Raw genomic sequence first — 18,645 nt, forward strand, 5'->3', positions numbered from 1 at the left:
GCCCAGCCAGATTCTTGCCTTGGCACCGATCGGGGCCAGAAAGAGACTGAAGCATCGACAGAGCTGGGGCTGGAGTCAGGACAGCTGGGCTGCTGGTCTTCCTCCGGGAAAGAGGGAGCAGAGACCCCACCCACCCAAAGACCACTGAGTTAGACAGGTCCATCAGGCCCTCAGACACATCTCAGTCTCTATCCAGCCTCCCTCTCTCCTCTGACCACATGGGAGGGCTATACACAGGTTGCAGGCAAAGACAAGAGCTTTCACTAGCCATTGTTTCTTCAAATGGACTGACATTCACTTGGGCCTGTAGAAAGAGTGCAAGCGCCCCTACACATTCCAAAGAGCCATTGAAACCAAGAGCTACTCAGTGCTGTAGCGAAGGAGACCCACCACTGTGGCTTACTCACCTGATCCTTAGGCATCGCAGTGACTCAAGTGGCTCCCTTCCAGGATGAGCCCCGCACGGATTGCCATGTCCCTTTAAAAACAAGAGCCCAACAGTGAACGTTACTTTATCATACGTTACAGACTCCTATCTTCTCCCCGCCAAGAGGGCACCCACCCCCCTCGCATGCTTGTGCACTTTGCCCCTTAGTAACACATTACCCAACAGGAGGAAATGGACAGAGAGTTCCTCTCTGTGCTCCCCATCTTGCATGTGAAGAAAGGAATTGTGAGATGCTCACACAAATGCTACTGTCTGCCACTGTCTGGGCACCCCAGGGGCTTATCACATCTCCACACAAAGGCTTGCAGAGAAAGGGAGGTGCGGCTGAGGAAAAACGCTTCATCAGGCACTTCCGTAAAAACAAAAAATGCCAGGATTCCTAAGCTTAGGACATGACAAAAGTAGATCAAGCTGATATAAACACCTCGTCACAAGTCACCAAAGTGCAATGCGTCACATTTCCTAAGATGGAAAGGACCAAAATGCTAAATACACTAGGGAGTTATGAAAGTGGGCCATCTGATCGGGGCTGGGCTTCCTAACCAAATTATTACTTTGGCTTCCGATGGCCACCCAAACGATTTGATTACATCTACTGCTTCTGCAGAGCATGCCTCTGCACCTGTCTGGAAAACGGAGCCCAGAGTCGCAGGCATTTCTGAAGATGTACTTTCACAATTCTAAATTGTGCACCAGAGGCAGCCTCTCGCAGACAGAAGCGAATGCCGGTGTGCATGTTGAGATCTCCAAGAGCCAATCCCCATCCTCCCTGGACGCACACACATGCACAGAATTGATCACTGTGATTGCACAGGTGTTCTCTCTAATACACACAGGTCTGCACTGAGAGCCGGGGGTTGGGACTCACTGTTCAGAATTCTCAGACTATTCATGGGAGAGAAGCTACTACTGACTGAGCACTGGCCAAGCATGGGACGAGCACCGTTAGGGACTAGACCTGCTTTGTCTCGGTGGCTCCTCACAGACAGGGACAGGGGCTCAGAGAGCAGAAGGCCCTGGCATGGCCGCACTGGGACCACGTGCTCATGGTCGACCCCGCCACCAGGTGAGAGGTGTGCTAGTGCAGCTGTGTGCTGGTAGGCTTCGAGAGCAGCCACTTGGGCATCATCTCTGTCAACATCATCATCATCATCATTATTAAGCCACACCTCCCTGCCTGTGACAGCTGATAAACAGGCTCACCCGCCTTGGCCACATTCTATCAGCATGAGCTGTGGGCTCTGTGGAGTCTTCTGGAGCCAGAAGTCAGAGAGGCTGGAGTCTCCATTTATCTGCTTCTCAAGGGAAGCTTCTGGGTACAGTGGGTGGGGAAGCTAGACATCCTGGCAGAGATTTCTACCATTGGTCTTCCCAGGTTTGAAACTTCCCATGCTCCCCAGATCTCAGGAACAGAAGGCCCTGCCCACCCAGGAAACCTGCTGAGACCAGAAGCAGGGAAGCGGGGCTGTCTGCAAGGCGGGTGCAGGTGGGCACTTCCAGACAGCCTACAAAGGCTGACCACCAGTCAGATTCCCACACAGGCCTGGGCACACTGTGATCTAGCCACTCCAAGTACCAACTCGTACCCTCTCTCTGACCATCAGCCAAACATGCTTTGAGCTGCCTTTATTTCCACTAAGTCAGAAGGCCTGGAGCCCAGCATCATTCCTCCCTTACATGAGCCTCACTCAGCTCCCTTGTCTATAAAATGAGAAGCTTGACCTAATGGGTGATTTCCTCACCAAGGATGCCTTCCAGCTGACTCCTCCATGGGCCCTGACTTTTAGAGACATCTGTAAAAATTAGTTAGTCCTTTAAAGGAAGGAGAGAGATTCATCCATGGGTAGTTATCATTTGCTATCTCAGACAATTGTCCCAGCAACCCAATGAGTCAGGTAGTAAAGTCATGTCATAGAGGGGGAAATGGAAGCAAGGTACAGCCAAGTGCCGCCTTACCTGGAGACTCACTCAGCACTGTCCCAGCAGTCTGGGACTCACAGGTGAGCTGGCCTGGCTCCATGCCCACGCTCACCCCCTGACACAAAGTTTTTAATCAGAATGAAGAAGCAAGTCTCCTCTTGGACCTGCCATCACGCCAGTCCCAACCAAAGGAGCATGAGGTCTGACTTGGGTAGTGCAGGAAAGGTCTCCTGTGAACTTGAGTGGCCTCATGGATCTCGAGGAGACTAAGAACAATTCGGGAACCTTCCCCTCTGCTGTTCTCCAAGCCTACCTCCATGGCGACCAGGTCTTCACTGAGGGACCCCAAGCACTTGGAACAGGGCCTCCACACTGGGCACTCCATAAATATTTGATGAATGGAGGAATGAAGAAATCCAGAGCTTAGAGGCACTGAAGACTTACTTAGGACCCTCTGGTATGAGTTAGTGTGAAACACACCCAGCTTGGAGCCACAAAGCCTCAGCAACGTGTACCGAGCGGAGGTCTCCACACTCCAAGCTCCCAGGCAGAGAATGGAGGTGCAGATGCTGAACCAGGTCTGCTCTTCATCCCAGTCACCAGGGAAGCTTCTGACAGAGCAGGGAAGTGTCTGCCATAAAGGCTACCCACTGAAGTGGTCCTGAGCTCAGGCAAACCAGGCTTCCTATCCCAGCTCTGTCACATTGCATGAGTCAGGTGACCCCTGGGCAAGCCACATAATCTACGTGAGCCTCAAGGCCTTATCTGAAAGCAGGGATAATGTTAGTGCCTACTCTAGGGAGCTGTTCTGAAGATGGAATGAGAGTATGTTGTAAAGCAGTGGTTCTCAACCTTCTGGCCCTTTAAATACAGTTCCTCATGTTGTGACCCAACCATAAAATTATTTTTGTTACTACTTCATAACTGTAATGTTGCTACTGTTATGAATCGTAATGTAAATATCTGATATGCAGGATGGTCTTAGGCAACCCCTGTGAAAGGGTCGTTCAACCGCCAAAGGGGTCACGACCCACAGGTTGAGAACCGCTGCTGTAAAGGACATAGCCCAGTGTGTCGCTCAGAGTAAGTGCCTGCAGCGGACAGCTGTTGTTATTGTCTGCATCAGAGTGGGTGGTTACAAGCACATCTGGAGTCCTTTGCATGGGTTCAATTCCAGCTCTCCTATGAGCTATGTGGCCCTGGGAAAATTGCTTAACCTCTCTGTGCCTCATCTTCCTGGTATGTAAAATGGTGTTGATTTGAAGATTAATGAGTTATATAGGTAAAGAGAAAGAGCTTAGAATGTCTGGCACAAAATAAGCACTCAATAAAAGTTAGTATTATTCTAACCCTAACCGGCTTGGCTCAGTGGATAGAGCGTCGGCCTGCGGACCCAAGGGTCCCAGGTTCAATTCCGGTCAAGGGCATGTAACTTGGCTGCAGTCACATCCCCAGTAGGGGGTGTGCAGAAGGCAGATGATTGATGTTTCTCGCTCATCAATGTTTCTAACTCTATTCCTCTCCCTTCCTCTCTGTAAAAAATCAATAAAATATTTTTTAAATAGTATTATTCTTATTTATTAGTAGTACTAGTATCCGTCTCCCTTTGTTCTGACAACAGATTTCACCCCATCTTCTACTCCCCAGACAAAAAGGTGGTCATGGGACTCAAGATAGGTTCATCAGAGTTTCTTTCCGCCTCGGCCATATTTGTGGGTACAAAGGGTGAGCCCATGCTCCAAGCTGGGAAAATATCCAATCTGAAAAATCATAGTGGAGGCCTAGTCCTCTTGGGGAGGGTGAAAGGATATGTGGGGTCAGCTGGGAGCTGTCTGCAGCCACAGGCCACTAAGCAGGGAGGGTACTGTTTTGGGGATGTTGAGGTCACCTGTTCTCTGGCCCCTCATCTACAATGGGCCCTCCACCCCACCTAGAGACAGCCTTCAGGAAAGGGACTGCCTTAAGGCCCTGACAGGACAGGCAGCTGGTGGATACCCACAGTGCATCTGTGGGCATGTTTCCTTCTCTGGACATTGGCTATTTTAAGCTCCAAGAGCATCAGTGCAATGCTAATGAGATGGCATTTACCCACGGGTTTTAACTGGATATGCCTGTCAGAATCCCATGAAGAGATTTTTTTTTTGGCGGGGGGGCTTTTGTTTGTTTTTATTTCTCCACAACTTTACTAAAAGATTCTGACTTAACAAGTACAACTACAATGGCTGACACATAACTAAACTGTAATCTTTGCTTTGTCTCACTTTCTCCCCACCTCTGGGCCACCACCCAAAGATGGTCTATTCCCATACCTCCAGGTCTTCTAACAGCCCCTTGCCATTCCCTCTAGGAAAAGGAGCTCTACCTTCAGATGTGTTTTAAAGGGTTTTAGAGAAACAGAAACAAAACAAACCCCTGGCTGGTAACAAAAACAAAGAGCCAAACCTCCCCATCTCCTGCAGCATTAGCCACGGGTGAGCAGGAGAATGAGCCCACGCATTATTCCACTCATCCCCAGGAGGGGCGGGTGGTGGAGGGGAAGGCCTGCACCCAGGTCAGCACAGGCCTAAACTCAACAACCCATGCGGCGCGGACCCTGCAGATGCAAACCTCAGTTCGTACAAAGAGACTCAGCCAGGGAAGAAAGTGGCAGCTTCCAACATTTGCTGGAGAAAAATTGGAAACAGTGACCTGAAACGCTGTGAAAACCATCCTGACCACAGTAATGTCAAGAGCAGCCACCCTTGGCAGGGTGTGGACTGTACCTGTGGGGGTGGGGGTGGGGGCGCGCAGGAAGCCGTTCCAAAGAGGCCTCCCCCACCCACCCCGCAGGACACACGCAGAGCCACACACTGTCCCCAGCCCGCGGGCCAGCTAGTGGCTTTTCTCTTTGTCTCCCAGCAACGGGGTTCAGGCCGAGGCTGCCCAGTCATGGGGGATTATCCAGACAGGTATTTCCCTTGCTTCTCTTTGTCTTTGTATAACTGTATGCTCTGCTACTTAACAATACATAGAGGCATGAAAAGGAACTGGCTGGCTTCCCCTGGGGGAAGGATTTGGGACCACACTCCCTGGCTGGTGCGCAGCTGGTGCCACGCTGCCCAGCACTGCCTGGTGTGGCAGTGGTGTGCACCGCACTGGTAGGGATCCGTGGACAAGCTGATCGGTCTGAAATCTGAAAGGGATGGAATGCTCAGGGGTCCCATATCCTGCCCCACCAACATGGTTCTCCGTAAACCAGCCAGCAAAGACCGTTCACTAAGCATTTGCCATGTGTCCTGACCGGGACTGTGAAGAATTCCTGGGGAGCAGGAGCCTGGACTTGGGATGCAGAGGCAGTGCTGAGACCTTGGACAGGTCGAGGCTCCGAGGGGCCCCTGCTCCCCTTTGGGGACACTGTCTCCCTTATAAAACCAGGGTGTGGATTCGACAGATAGTACATGTCCAAGCACAGTCACGGCTGGCATGTTAGTGCTGCTATGAGCTAGGAACTGCGTGCTAAGTGCACTGCGTGGAGTATTTCACCAGATCCTCACCCCTCCCTGTGAGGGAGGGAAGGGCAGGGGTCCTCCAGTTCAAATGAGGCGTTGAGAGTCAGAGAAATCAAAGCACCTCCCCAAAGTCACACAGCTCATGCGAATGAGAGCTAGAAAGTACCCCCAGGCCCGTCAACTCCACACTTCTAGTCTCTGCTCCACTGCCTGCTGTCTGGTAGGTGCTCAATACACATTACATGACATGTAAATGTGGAGCTGGGGGCTGCTGGCTCTCCACCCAGGAGGCATATGGAGAAGAGGGGACATTTGGCTGAGAGAGTTTAGGAAGCCTTTCTGAAGCAGGAAGGGCTGGTTCTCGGTCTTGCGGGGTAAGGATGAGTAAAGGCAAAAGAGAAGGAAAGCACTGCATGCTGGGAAAGACAAAGGAAGAACTGGAGGCAGGGGTGACCAGGCAGATGGGCAGAGAACAGCAGTGGAGACTAGCCAGGCTGGCGGGAGGAAGAAGGGAGACTGGGTTGAATGAGGAATGGGACCCCTGAGCCATTACCATGGGGGCCATTCCACCTGGGATCTTTCTCACCCGCACCCCGGAGACGCTACTGTGTCTGCTCCTTTGGTCACAGAATAGCTGCGGAGGGAATTGAGACCCATGACTGGAAAGGCCCGATACCCCCTCTCTCCCCACAGAAGGCTTAGAACCCAACTTAGCGAGCAGTGTGTGGCCAGCTCCCAGCCCACAGATTCTAGCCCAAGCTCCAGGACGCCAGGAAGCTGCATGCTGCCCTATGCACGCAGTATCACCACCACTACCCTGGCATGCAGGGTTTCCAGGAGAGGGGAAAATAAAAGTAAAAAATGAGGCCTTAGGACATGAGCTCCTCATAGCCAGGTCCCTATCTCACCTGAGGTCACTCTTGTTGAGCTGAACTACACAGAAGATTCTTCCGCTTAAGGAACTAGTCTGATCAGCCCTGGAGCCTGTGGTTTAGTCCCACCTTAGCTGAAAGGATCATTTGCCTGCTTGCCTCCTGGAGAGGAAGTGCTCCACCACCCCACCTCACCCTACCCCACCTCTCCACACCCCACAGTCTCTGCTTCACCACCCACCCCCTAGCAACTCCGTGCACCCTAGACATGGTTCTGGGCTCCTCCTGGGTGAAGGCGTGGATGCCAGCCTCCTCCACCTCCGACTGCAGGTTCCCCAGGGCACCGCTGGGGTCAGGCACTGCTCCAAATGCTACAGCTACCCTGCCTCAGCTCCCCACCAAGCCCAGAGTGCAGAGTCCCAGGCTGGGCCTCAGGCCCACGGAGAAGGGAAAACTGAGTGGCAATGATTTAGGCAAAGACCATTGGCATGTTAGTGCTGCTATGAGCTAGGAACTGCGTGCTAAGTGCACTGCGTGGAGTATTTCACCAGATCCTCACCCCTCCCTGTGAGGGAGGGAAGGGCAGGGGTCCTCCAGTTCAAATGAGGCGTTGAGAGTCAGAGAAATCAAAGCACCTCCCCAAAGTCACACAGCTCATGCGAATGAGAGCTAGAAAGTACCCCCAGGCCCGTCAACTCCACACTTCTAGTCTCTGCTCCACTGCCTGCTGGATCATGGGCTCAGTTCAAGCCCACCGTTGTGTGCTTTCTTGAAAGTAACAGGACCTGGAGGAGGGAGGAGGATAGAAGCAGAACTGGTGGTGACATGGGCTCCTCCCAACCCTCGGCAGGAGAGGGACAAGGGGAAATGATGAAAAGGCTTTGGCAGATGGCCAATCTGAGCCTCCAGACCGCTGCTTCCTGGGATGGACGATGGGGGCGGGGGGCGGGGGTACCTGTTTCCTTACCTTCCACCTGTGAGTCTGTGGGCAAATTACTTAATTCTACAGAGCCTCAGCCTCCTTAGCTATTGAATGGGGATAGAAACCAATGCCCACACAAACGATTGTGAAGATAGATCGAAATATGGATGTGGACATGCTTTGCAAGCTGTGAAGCTCCCTTAGAAACAGCAGGCATTTTCCATAATCCTAGTGGGTGGGGAACACAGGTCAGAAAATGTGGCTTGAAGGGAAAAGGAGAACTAGGAATCCATTCCATGCCTCCAACTTCTTTCTACACCTTCTAGGACAAGGCACAAGTCTCCAGGGACTTAAAAAGTGCCTGATGGAGACCTATTTATTCCCTGGTCTCAAACACTTTGTCTGGTAAGGAGAGAGCTCTACCCACATTTCCATAATAAGGCAAAACCACATGTGTTACCGGAGGAATTATGCAGAGAGGATGAGACATTTTATTCTGGTCTCCCAGGTCAGGGGAGGCTTTTATAAATAATATTATGCTGTAATGACTGTTAGCATAATAATAACTCCTATGGACTAGGCAGTTCTAAGTATTTACATGGTGCATCTCATTTAATTCTCACGAAGCCCTATGAATGGGTTCACAAAAGACAAAACTGAGGCACAAAGAAATTCACTCCTGTGTTGGCCTTATGCACCTGGGAAGTGGTAGAGCTGGGATTTGAACCCATCAGGCTCTGCTCCTCCAGCACTTTAGGGGCTGGGTCAACCAAGATAGGTCTCTGACCAACTCTGTCTGGCTGAAAGGCTCTGATAAGGCCTGCGGGATGAGTCACTGAGGGAAGGCACTGACTCACCCAGGGCCTCTTCCTCCCATGGGCTGCTGACTCCGGGCCCTGCCACTCTCTGACACTGCCCCTGGTCCGTCCTGAAGGTTGGCCATGCCTCTCACTCCCAAGGCTCCATGTGGGCACCAATACCCAGGGAGACTGACGTAAGAACCTAAACGTGGATGTACATTTACATAACAGAACATTCATGGAATAATTGTTCTTACTATAAAAGGTAGTTCAGTGTTAAAGGGGGAAAAAACCCTCAAATCCCTGCTCTGCTACTCACGGGCTCTGTGACCTCGGACAAATCTTAGCCTCTCTGAGCCTCAGCTTCCTCATCTGTGAGATGTGGTTAACGGCTTATCTCGGGCAATTGTTGCAAAGATGAAAGGAAATAACATGTGCAGCACCTGGCACACCATCGGCTCGATAAATAATGATTGAATGCGATGGCCTTACAAAGCATTTCCACTCTTCAATCATTTTCTTCATGAGAATATCTGGTGGTAATAGTAGTACTTTTAACTAGTATTCATTTGCCACTAAGCCAAATCCATTACCTCATTTCATCCTTAAAAGCATCATTCTCTTCCTTTGACTTAGCTTCGGGACAACAGAAAGGGTATGTCCAACACATTAATTTTATTCACATACACACACACACACATATATATGGAGAGAGAGCAGACGGTCAAAAGTGGTAATACTTAACAGGCACTTACCACATTCAGTATTCTACATTCAGCAGCCTATCTCACCCTCTCAAATACATGCCTGTAAGGTAAGTATTATTCTACCACCCATTTTACAGATGCAGAGCTTGGGGCACAGAGGTTCAGTAACTTGCCCAAGGTCACTTAGGCAGGATTCAAACTCAGAGCCCACATTCTTAAGCACTACACTACATGAAACTAATGAGAGAAAACTCACGGCAACTATGTTTAAATGACCCCCAAGCGCCAAATTCTAAGAACTCCAGTGTGCTGTCACCCGTCCAGCCTAAGCCCTGTCTTCATTCCCTTTCTGCCCCTGCCTGCTCTCACCCTCACCCTGCCCCACCATGCCCAGGCAGGAAGTGCCAAACCAGTGGACTGGTCATCTCCTCCTGGGACCTTAGCCTCATCCCCTATGGTCTATCCTCCACACAGTTACTAGGGACATCTTCCCAGACATGGTGCTCCTCTGCTCAAGAACACTCAAAGGCTCCCTGCTGCCTCGAGCTGAGACCCAGTGGGTCGAAGAAGATCCCCTGGGGACTCGAGGTCCCTGCACTGCCTGGCCTGGCCCCCTTTCTTATGGCCCCAGATTTGCTGGCTTATCAGTCCCAGCAACAGGGTGAGTCAGGGAGGCCGTTCCTGACCAGCCTATTGAAAATTACAGCCCTCCCCACAACTGCCACCCTCCGCCCCACCCAGCACAGCCTGTCTTCTTCCCCGCAGCAGTGCTCTTCACCCACCTCTTATCGCCTGGCCTCATACGCTTCACTTACCCGTTTACTGCCTCCCCTCCACGTGGCAAGGGATTTTACCCTGTTTTTTTTTCCCCCTGCTGTACCCACAGCTACGCAGAACAGGTTCTGACACCCAGTAAGAATCATAAACACCTGCAGAATGAATGAATGAGTAGGCACTTAAAATGCCCAAGAAGAAAATGTCCAAACAGTACAATGATGGGGGAAGGGCTAGCGTGCCTCTGGCCTCCCTCTCTGCTCCTGAGGACATCTCGGGAGAACAAGCTGAGATGCCTAGGTTAAAATGTTTGGAGGCCGTGCGGACTGGAGGGTCCCAGGTTCGATTGGGCATGTGCCTGGGTTGCGGGCGCTTCCCCAGTGGGGAATGTGCAGGAGGCAGCTGATCTATGTTTCTAGCTCTCTATCTCTCTCCCTTCCTCTCTGTAAAAAAATCAATAAAATATATTTTTAAAAAATGTTTGGAGGTCAAACCCCTTCTTGCCCACCCTCCCTAGGATTTACAAGAGTTCCCTATGAGACCCTGGGCCCTTATCCTCCCACCTCTGTTCTGAACTTACACACACACACACATACACACCCGGCTCTCTGTCATATTGAAAGCTGTCTGCATCAGTCCTAAATTCGTCTGCCCAACCTCAGTTCCCTCCACCCACCTTCAAACCAGGCCATTTCCCATTCCTCCTGACCTTGACGCCCACTAGAATGCTCTCTTCTTCCTCCTACTTATCCATCGGCCCTTCATCTTTCCTTCGAGATCCAGATCAAATGTGCCCTCCTTCCCCTTCCCCTCTTCCTCCTCCTCCTCCTCTAGGGAGCTTTCCAGGCCCTCTTCAGCCCCTAGAAAACACTCCCCACACCCGATACTGTCTCCACCAGTCATATGGAAATTAGTCATGAACTACCATGTGACTTGCCTTCTATGAACGGAACTATTACCAAAATCTCCTGTTACTTTTTTAAAACACGTGTGTCTTCTTTTCCCAAGTATATTGTGAACACTTAGGGAGGAAAGGCTGAGCCTTCGCCACATTGTCCTTCCCACCGCACAGGGCCTAGGACACACAGTAGGTGCTCAATATACCTGTGCTTCTCAATGAACTGCCCACGGTAAACAAGTCACCTTCCTAAGCAGGTCACTTCCTCAATTACAGATACCTGAACTGGCTCTCCCAATTCCCTGAATTTTTCCTTCAGGGCCTGCTCTGACCTCGGGTATCTGCAAACCCAGTCATGGGCTTGTGTTTTCAAAGGATGTTAGGCCCATTCTAAGGGTATGCCCTGTGCTGAGAAGGTGAGTATGACTGGGAGAAAAATGACCTGTCAAATCCCACAGGTCTGGAAAAGAAAAGCACACAGTTCCAGGCAAACCCAGACGTTCAGAGTGCTTCAATCTCCTTAAATACTGGAGTTCAACAGAGGGGAAAAAAACCATGGTGTAAGTTTTGGTGCACCCGCTCTCAGTAAATTGAGATTACCACCAAAGGTAGCAAAACCTCAAGTTACTGCTGAGCTTCAGAGAGCTGAACCAGGGAGGAGGGAGGAGGCCTGTTCACTGCAGACCCTCTCTGGGTGCGGCCATGCAGCCACCAGAGGAGGGTCTCCTGTGTCCGCACTGCAAGGTAAGCAGGCTGCGCCTAGACCTGTGCACGCCTGAGAACTGAGGTCCAGTTTGCAGCAGGAGGCAGAGCGATGACTCAGCCAGGTGAGTCCTACTCCTTCCACAGTTCAACAGTCCGGACTCCCAGATTATCTATGCTTTTTAAAATTCGGAATAGGAAAATGAATTCACATGGTTCAAAAATCAAAAAGCACAGGAGTACATAGGAAATTTGTTCCCCTATCTTGGCCCCGTCTCCCTAGTCAGTCCCAGCTCTGAAACAGGCAACACTAGTATCAGTTTCTGTGTCTTGTCCCTGATGATGTTTCTGTATACACATGCAAATACAAATACGGATTCTTTTCTTTACATATACACATTTCTCGGTGACCCGCTTTTATCCTCTAATAAAATGGACCTGGGTCCTACCTGTTGTGGCTTGGCAGTTAGAGCATTGCCTGGCACCAAGGGGCCATGGGTTCAATTCCTGGTCAAGGGCACATACTTGGCTGCAGGTTCGATTGCCAGCCCTGACTGAGTGCATGCAGGAGGCAACCAATCAATGTGTCTCTGTCACTTCAAAGTTCCTCTCTCTCCATTCTCACTTCCTTCCACTCTCTAAAAATCAATAGAAAAAATATCCTCAGGTGAGGATTAACAACAACAAAAAAAGCTTTAAAAAAAAATGGACTTGAGCCCTGGCCGGTGTGGTTCAGCTGGCTGAGTGTCATCCCATGCACCAAAAGGTCACTGGTTCAATTCCTGGTCAGGGCATAAGCCCAGGTTGCGGGTTCAGTCCCCAGTCAGGGTGCATACAGTAGGCAACCGATTGATGTTTCTCTCTCACATAGACGTTTCTTTCTCCCTTTCCCCTCGTCTGTCTCTAAAATCAATAAAAATATTTTTAAAAAACTGAAAAATAAAGAATTGGACTTGGAATAGAGAGGAAGATGGAGTGTCTACATAACAAAAAAGATGTGTGTCTGTGTGGCAAGCCCATGAAACAAAGACAAGGGAATAATTCTGGAGAACACGTGTGTAAAGAGAGAACTGAGGTGCAAAGATCAAGCCACCATGGACACCACTGGCCTGCTGCTGACCCAGATGCCAGGCCAACCAGAGAAGAGCTCTGGTGGTTGGGGGCGGGGGCTGGGGGGATCACCCACCCTGACAGCGGTGGAAGCCCCGCGGGCTGAAAGCTCCGACTGGCTTCGCTGAGCATTTCATCTTCCAGAAGACAGAGGACGCGTCCCTAGAAACGGAACAACTAACCTAATTCCCATGGCTATGGGTTATGGCCGATGGGTAGTGACCAGGAGACACAGGAACTGTGGAGGACAAGCAATCATTTCCTCTGAAGTTTGTGAGATCAAAGAAGGGGAAGTGGGTGCCTGAGGCTCTAAGAAAACAGACTCAGATGGCTGGGGGAATAGAAGGGCTCTGGGACCTGAGACTGAGAAAATAAATGATTCAGACTCTGAAACGCAATTCTAGTTATACACTTGGGAGTGGGAGGGGGAGTGAGGAGCAGGGGGATGGGGTGAAGAGGCAGGAGGAGGAGGAAGAGGAGAAGGGGACGGAGAGGGAAGTTCAGGAAGTGGGCAACCGACCATAATGATTCAAAGTTGGACTCAGGGGCAAACTGACTAGATTCTAATTCACCCTTTTCCCCTTCCCAGCTATGAAATTTTGAGCAAGTCAATTAAACCCTCTGAGTCTTGATTCCCTCATTGGTAAGTGGGATTAATGACAATATCTACCTCATGGGGTTGGCCCAAGGATTGAATGAGTTCATGTTTACAAAGCCCTTACCCCAGTCCTGGCTCGAGTAACTGCTCTGTAGGTGGCACAGAATAGGAGCCACGTGGTTGCACAGGAAAGCCTTGTTAGAGAGCAGTCTCATCCCCAGGAGAAGGATGCATAGCCAAGGAAGCCCGAGACAGTGATGCAGGGCCGCCCCAGAGTGTCCACCGAAGGAGGAAAGCCCTGGGTGCTGAGGCTGTGCCCCAGGCCCCAGCGGGAAGGAAGGTTTGGGGTGGGGGGTTGTCTTGATCCAAGTGGTCTAGAGGCATAAAGGGTCCTGGGAAGTTGGGCCTCTGCTCCCACTCTGGGTGCATCGTGGCCTTTGCCAAAAAGAGCTACATTTTTTAAAAAATGTTAAATTTATTGGGGTGACATTGGTTTAAAAAAGGAGCTATTTTTAGACTGACAAGTAAAGATCCAACATGGAGAGGAGACCTGAAGCTGAGGTGGGGGAGGGGCTTGCTTTTTTAAAAAGGAGATTTAGATATTTTCAGTGACCAGGTGTCCTGGTCCAGGGCGTGGAAACCTGCAGGTGTGACTGAAGTGCCTACCGAATCCCTGTGGGGCAGCAAGGGCACTGAAAGCAGCTGCAGAGCCTCTGGGAACAGAGCATGTGGGGTCAAGGACATCGCCTTGTTCTGTGATAGGACGCTTGGTGGTCCATGGGAACTGGCACACCTGGATATAAGAAGGCGTCCGGTCGCAGGTCAGAAAAGCAAAAGGGCCAAGACTTAGGCAAGGGGACTACCTTTCCCAAAGTAAGATCAAAGATCATGCCACCTGAGGGGAGGATGCGAGCAGCGTGCCAGAGGCCTCGCTCCCGATCAGCATTCTATCAGTGACGTGAGTGATGCTATGGAAGGCACAGGAATAGGATCCTGAAGGAGCTCAACAGAACAGGGCTGCACTGAAGTGAACAACTTGACATTCAACAGGCATGGCTGTTCTCAGTCAGGTGTGAACAAAACAGAGGCTCTGCCTCTAAATTCTAAAGCCACACACATTCTAGGCCAGGGGAGAAGCAGCTTACCAACAACACCACGTGTTAAATAGACCTGGTCAGCAATAATGTCAGCAAAAATGGGGGTGGTGTGGCTGCCAGAAAAGCTATTGCAATCTTGGGCTGCATTAAGAGGAGTAGAATGACCTAAACTAGGGAGGTGACAGCTCCCTTCCTCTGCTGTGGTCACACCACAAATACCATAAATGGTCTGGGTATTGCCCTCACTGTATTAGAATATGAACAAACTGTATTTTGTTCAGAGGAGAACCAAGGAAAGGTCAAAAGACCCAAGCGAGCCTACATCATAGGTTGTTAATCTGAAAGAAGACTCAAGAGAAAACAAAAGGGCTATCTTTAAATATTATATTTCACTAATTAGAAGATGCAACTTTTTTCAGTGATAAAATGTCTGAAAGCAGACTGTATCGCAAATCCCCCCGACCTCTAACAATCCCTCGGGGCCCGGATGCAGCTGTGGCGCAGTTGTCATTGCCTCATTTCCATTGTCGTGTGGAAATTTGACTGTTGACAAATCTAGACAACTGCCACCTTCCACACTAGACTCAGGAGGCCAAGCATTTAAGGACCATGTCAGGAAGGAATGTGCGTCCCGGCTGCTGACTGTAAAACCCTCCTTGGATACTTTCTGATAAAAGTAAAGAAAGCAACACCATCGAAACTTACAGAATGAGCATCAGAAGTCAGAAAAAAATCCGGAGACAATAGAGATTAAGAAAGATACCACTACTTCACCAGAACATAAGAAGGTACAAAACACACATGGGTGACTCTGGGTCAAAAAGTGATTTGGAAGACTTGGGTGAAAAAGTTTTAAGAAATGCCATAACCAATTTATTTTCCTTTTTATGTACGTGCAAGAGTGATATGGAATGAAGATGTAGGTCAGTGGTTCTCAACCTTCTGGCCCTTTAAATACAGTTCCTCATGTTGTGACCCAACCATAAAATTATTTTTGTTGCTACTTCATAACTGTAATGTTGCTACTGTTATGAATCGTAATGTAAATAGCCGATATGCAGGATGGTCTTAGGCAACCCCTGTGAAAGGGTCATTCGACCGCCAAAGGGGTCGCGACCCACAGGTTGAGAACCACTGACGTAGGTCTAAGCTCCAAAAGAACGCTTTCAGTAAATACAAAATAAACATGTTAAGTTTATTTAACAAGGCACGGTTGCACAGCTGAAGTGGAAGCACCTTTTCTTTCTTACAAATAAAATAATGGTACAGCTTCTGTCTGATGGTATCAGAGATTGGATTTTTAAAAACTGTCCAAAGAGCTGTCGTGTGGAGGAGAAATTAGACTCAGTCTCGGTGGCTTCAAGGAGGAAACGCTGGAACCAAATGCCAGAAGCCATGGGGAGCCATCGGGGAGGTGACAGGAGGAGCCGTCCAAAGGTGGAAGGGTCACCCCCCAGGTGCAAGCCCAGGCTGGCACGGCCCTGCGGCTCCAAGGCCTGACTGAGAGGACCTCTCACGAAGAGAAAGGCATCGTGTTTTCTTGGCTGCACACACAGGTGCTTTGACTGAGACATTCTCTTAAAAGTCACTAGTTAAGGGTAAAAGCCATTTAGGGAACAGTGCCCAACGGGAGCCTGAGAGGAACCCTGCCCACATCTGTGCTCTGAGCCTCCTGTGGGCCAATTCGGGAAAGGGCCAGAGGGGAAGAGGCCACTCTGTGCCAGGCCCCGCGTCAGGGGTGCCATGCGCATTGCCCCATTCAATCCTCACTGACACCCTGCGAGATAAACTAGAGGCCACAGAACAGAAACTCTAGGCTTAGAGAAAAGAAGCGGCTTGCCCAAGCTTTCCTAGTGACTCTGAGCTATAATGGGCTTCAAATACAAGAAACGCCAGAAGCACACACACACACACACAGCTCCCACAGGCACTATACTTATGACATTTGCTGCTTGCAGGAGCAATTTATTCCATCACAGAAAGCAAGGGTGTTTCTGAGGCATCTATGGCAGAGAACAGGTGCCAGCAGCCCTGCTCAAATGTCAGAGTCGCAAGCGTACCAGGTTGCCATGCCTCCCACCTGCCAGGTTCACGCTGGTGCAAGCGGAAGCTGAGCTCAGCTTCTGTCCCCTCCCCAGGGCCAGGGTGTCCACAGGGCTGGGGAAAACGCTGGGAGACAGACACGCTCGACCCCCGCAATGTGTTCCAGCTGCCTGGTGACATCAAGTCCAGCCCGGGTTCACCGGTAAGCTCAAGTCTCCTCCCAGGGGAAGTGAACTCCAAGTGTGCACCAGAGACTCAGGGCGGGACCCCCTGCAGGAGATACTCAGGTACTTATGAGACCACAGACGGGAGAATCCATCATTTCAGATCATGGCCCACAATGCTTGGAGCATCTGGTGCCTGCAGAACCGATTCTGACAAAGGAAGGGGGAGGCCCCTGGATTCCTGTCCCGTCCTAGCTTTGGTGGGTGTCTCATCCACATGCAGGCAGGTAACTCCTGCTCTTGATCCATGGGCACCCACCCCCACTGCGGCTCAGCACCTGACTCCCTGTTCCAGTCATGGCGAACCTATGACACACATGTCAGAGGTGACACACAAACTCATTTTTTTGGTTGATTTTTCTTTGTTAAATGGCATTTAAATATATAAAATAAATATCAAAAATATAAATCTTTGTTTTACTATGGTTGCAAATATCAAAAAATTTCTATGTGTGACATGGCACCAGAGTTGTTAGGGTTTTTCAAAATGCTGACATGCCGAGCTCAAAAGGTTCGCCATCACTGCCCTATTCATTCCCCTCAAACTGACCTTGAGGAAGGGGAATGATCATCGAGGAAGGCTCAGCCTGTAGCAAGATGATGAAGGGCGGGGCAGTAACCATTTTCTATAGAGGACAGAGTTGCCAGAGCTCACAGCAGGCACCCTTGGTGGCACAGAAAGGGACAGATGTCCCATCTTCTAAGACCCTAACTGAGAAGTTCCAAGTGGTCTGTCCTCCTTCTAAACTGAAATACAGGACTGCCCATTCTGACCCTCCTCACACAGAGGGCTGCAGGAAAAACCAGCACACAGATGAGGCCTTACTGGGACCCAGCCTTACCTGGCCCCCATGCCCTAGCCCCCAGCCCCCACTCCGTCCTTGGTCCTGATCAACAGCTGCTGTCTGGTCGATGTACACATCCAAAGCATGGAGGGCAGTGCGGACCTCCTGACAGATCCCTCACCCTGACTCCCCCACAAGCTGATCTGCCTGAAGGACAGCTCTGACCATCCATCTCCAATGACTTCCCACTGCCTGCTGGGTTAGGGCCATGTCCCCACCCAGCACTCAGGGCTGACCCGATTCCAGCCTCAGCTCCCACGGGTTCCCTAGGCCGACCCATGTTTTCACCATGTGGCACCCTGAACCTACCTCACTTTCCCACATCTCTTTGTGCTGTACCTCTGCCCATCTCTGCCTATGGAAGTCCTTCCATCCTCTAGGCCCATTTCAATGACCAAGTGCCACCTCCTCCAGGAAGTCTCCCCTGATTCCCCCCACTATGCAACTCTCCAAAGCACATTGCATACTCTGCCTTGATGTGCAGGCATCAGTGAGCTCGTCTAATGCACCTCCCTCTGTGCATTAGATTAACTCTGTTCCTGCCATTCATCACAGGCCCCCAGCATGGACATTGTGCATTGTGAGCTAAGGAGCCTTGGCCATGGTACTCCATGCCTGCCCTGACAGCACCCTATTTACAAGTTTTTCTCATGCCCTCCTTCACCTATTCCCAGATAACTCATCCCCCATTCTCTCAAGGTTCAGCTCTCAGCTGACTGACAATCAGAGATACACTATTATCTGTTGTCCTTCCTAGTGAAAGTATATATATTTTAAAAGGCCCTCTGGAAACAATGGCTAAAAACAAAGATAGAAATTTCAGACCCCAAGGCTCTGGGGACGGTATTTTTGATAAGGAAAGGCCTTGAAATTGTTGTACAAACCAAGTGCTACAAGTGTATAGATTCAAAGAATGGGAGAGCAGTTAGAAAGGGGTTTCGGGGGTGGGCTCTGTCCTTCAGAACTGCAGGCAGAGCAGCTGGAGACAGATCACAGGGTCCTGGCAGGGCAGAAATGGTAGATGGAGAGAAGACCTGACTGAGACTTGGCTGGGTGACCTTGAACAAGGAACTGCACCTCCCAGGCCTCTGCTCAGTATCAAGAACCCCTGAGCCTCAGTTTCCCTGTAGTACAACAAGGTGCAGGAGTGAGCTCTGGAGGACCCCAGAAGGCCCTTCCGATCTGACATCAAGATTC

The 18,645-nt window shown here is 50.4% G+C and overlaps 1 long non-coding RNA gene across 1 annotated transcript; it reads right to left on the reverse strand.

Moving 5' to 3' along the window:
• Nucleotides 1-366: 366 nt before the first annotated feature.
• LOC107183032 lies at nt 367-17,361 on the reverse strand. Its single transcript, XR_001513811.1, has 3 exons — nt 17,268-17,361; nt 10,038-10,043; nt 367-478 (listed from the first exon to the last, which is right to left on the reverse strand). It is a non-coding gene; the product is annotated as an uncharacterized LOC107183032 (long non-coding RNA).
• Nucleotides 17,362-18,645: the final 1,284 nt, after the last annotated feature.

Source organism: Myotis davidii, unplaced genomic scaffold (assembly GCF_000327345.1).
Source record: "Myotis davidii unplaced genomic scaffold, ASM32734v1 scaffold118, whole genome shotgun sequence".
Lineage (NCBI taxonomy): Eukaryota > Metazoa > Chordata > Mammalia > Chiroptera > Vespertilionidae > Myotis > Myotis davidii.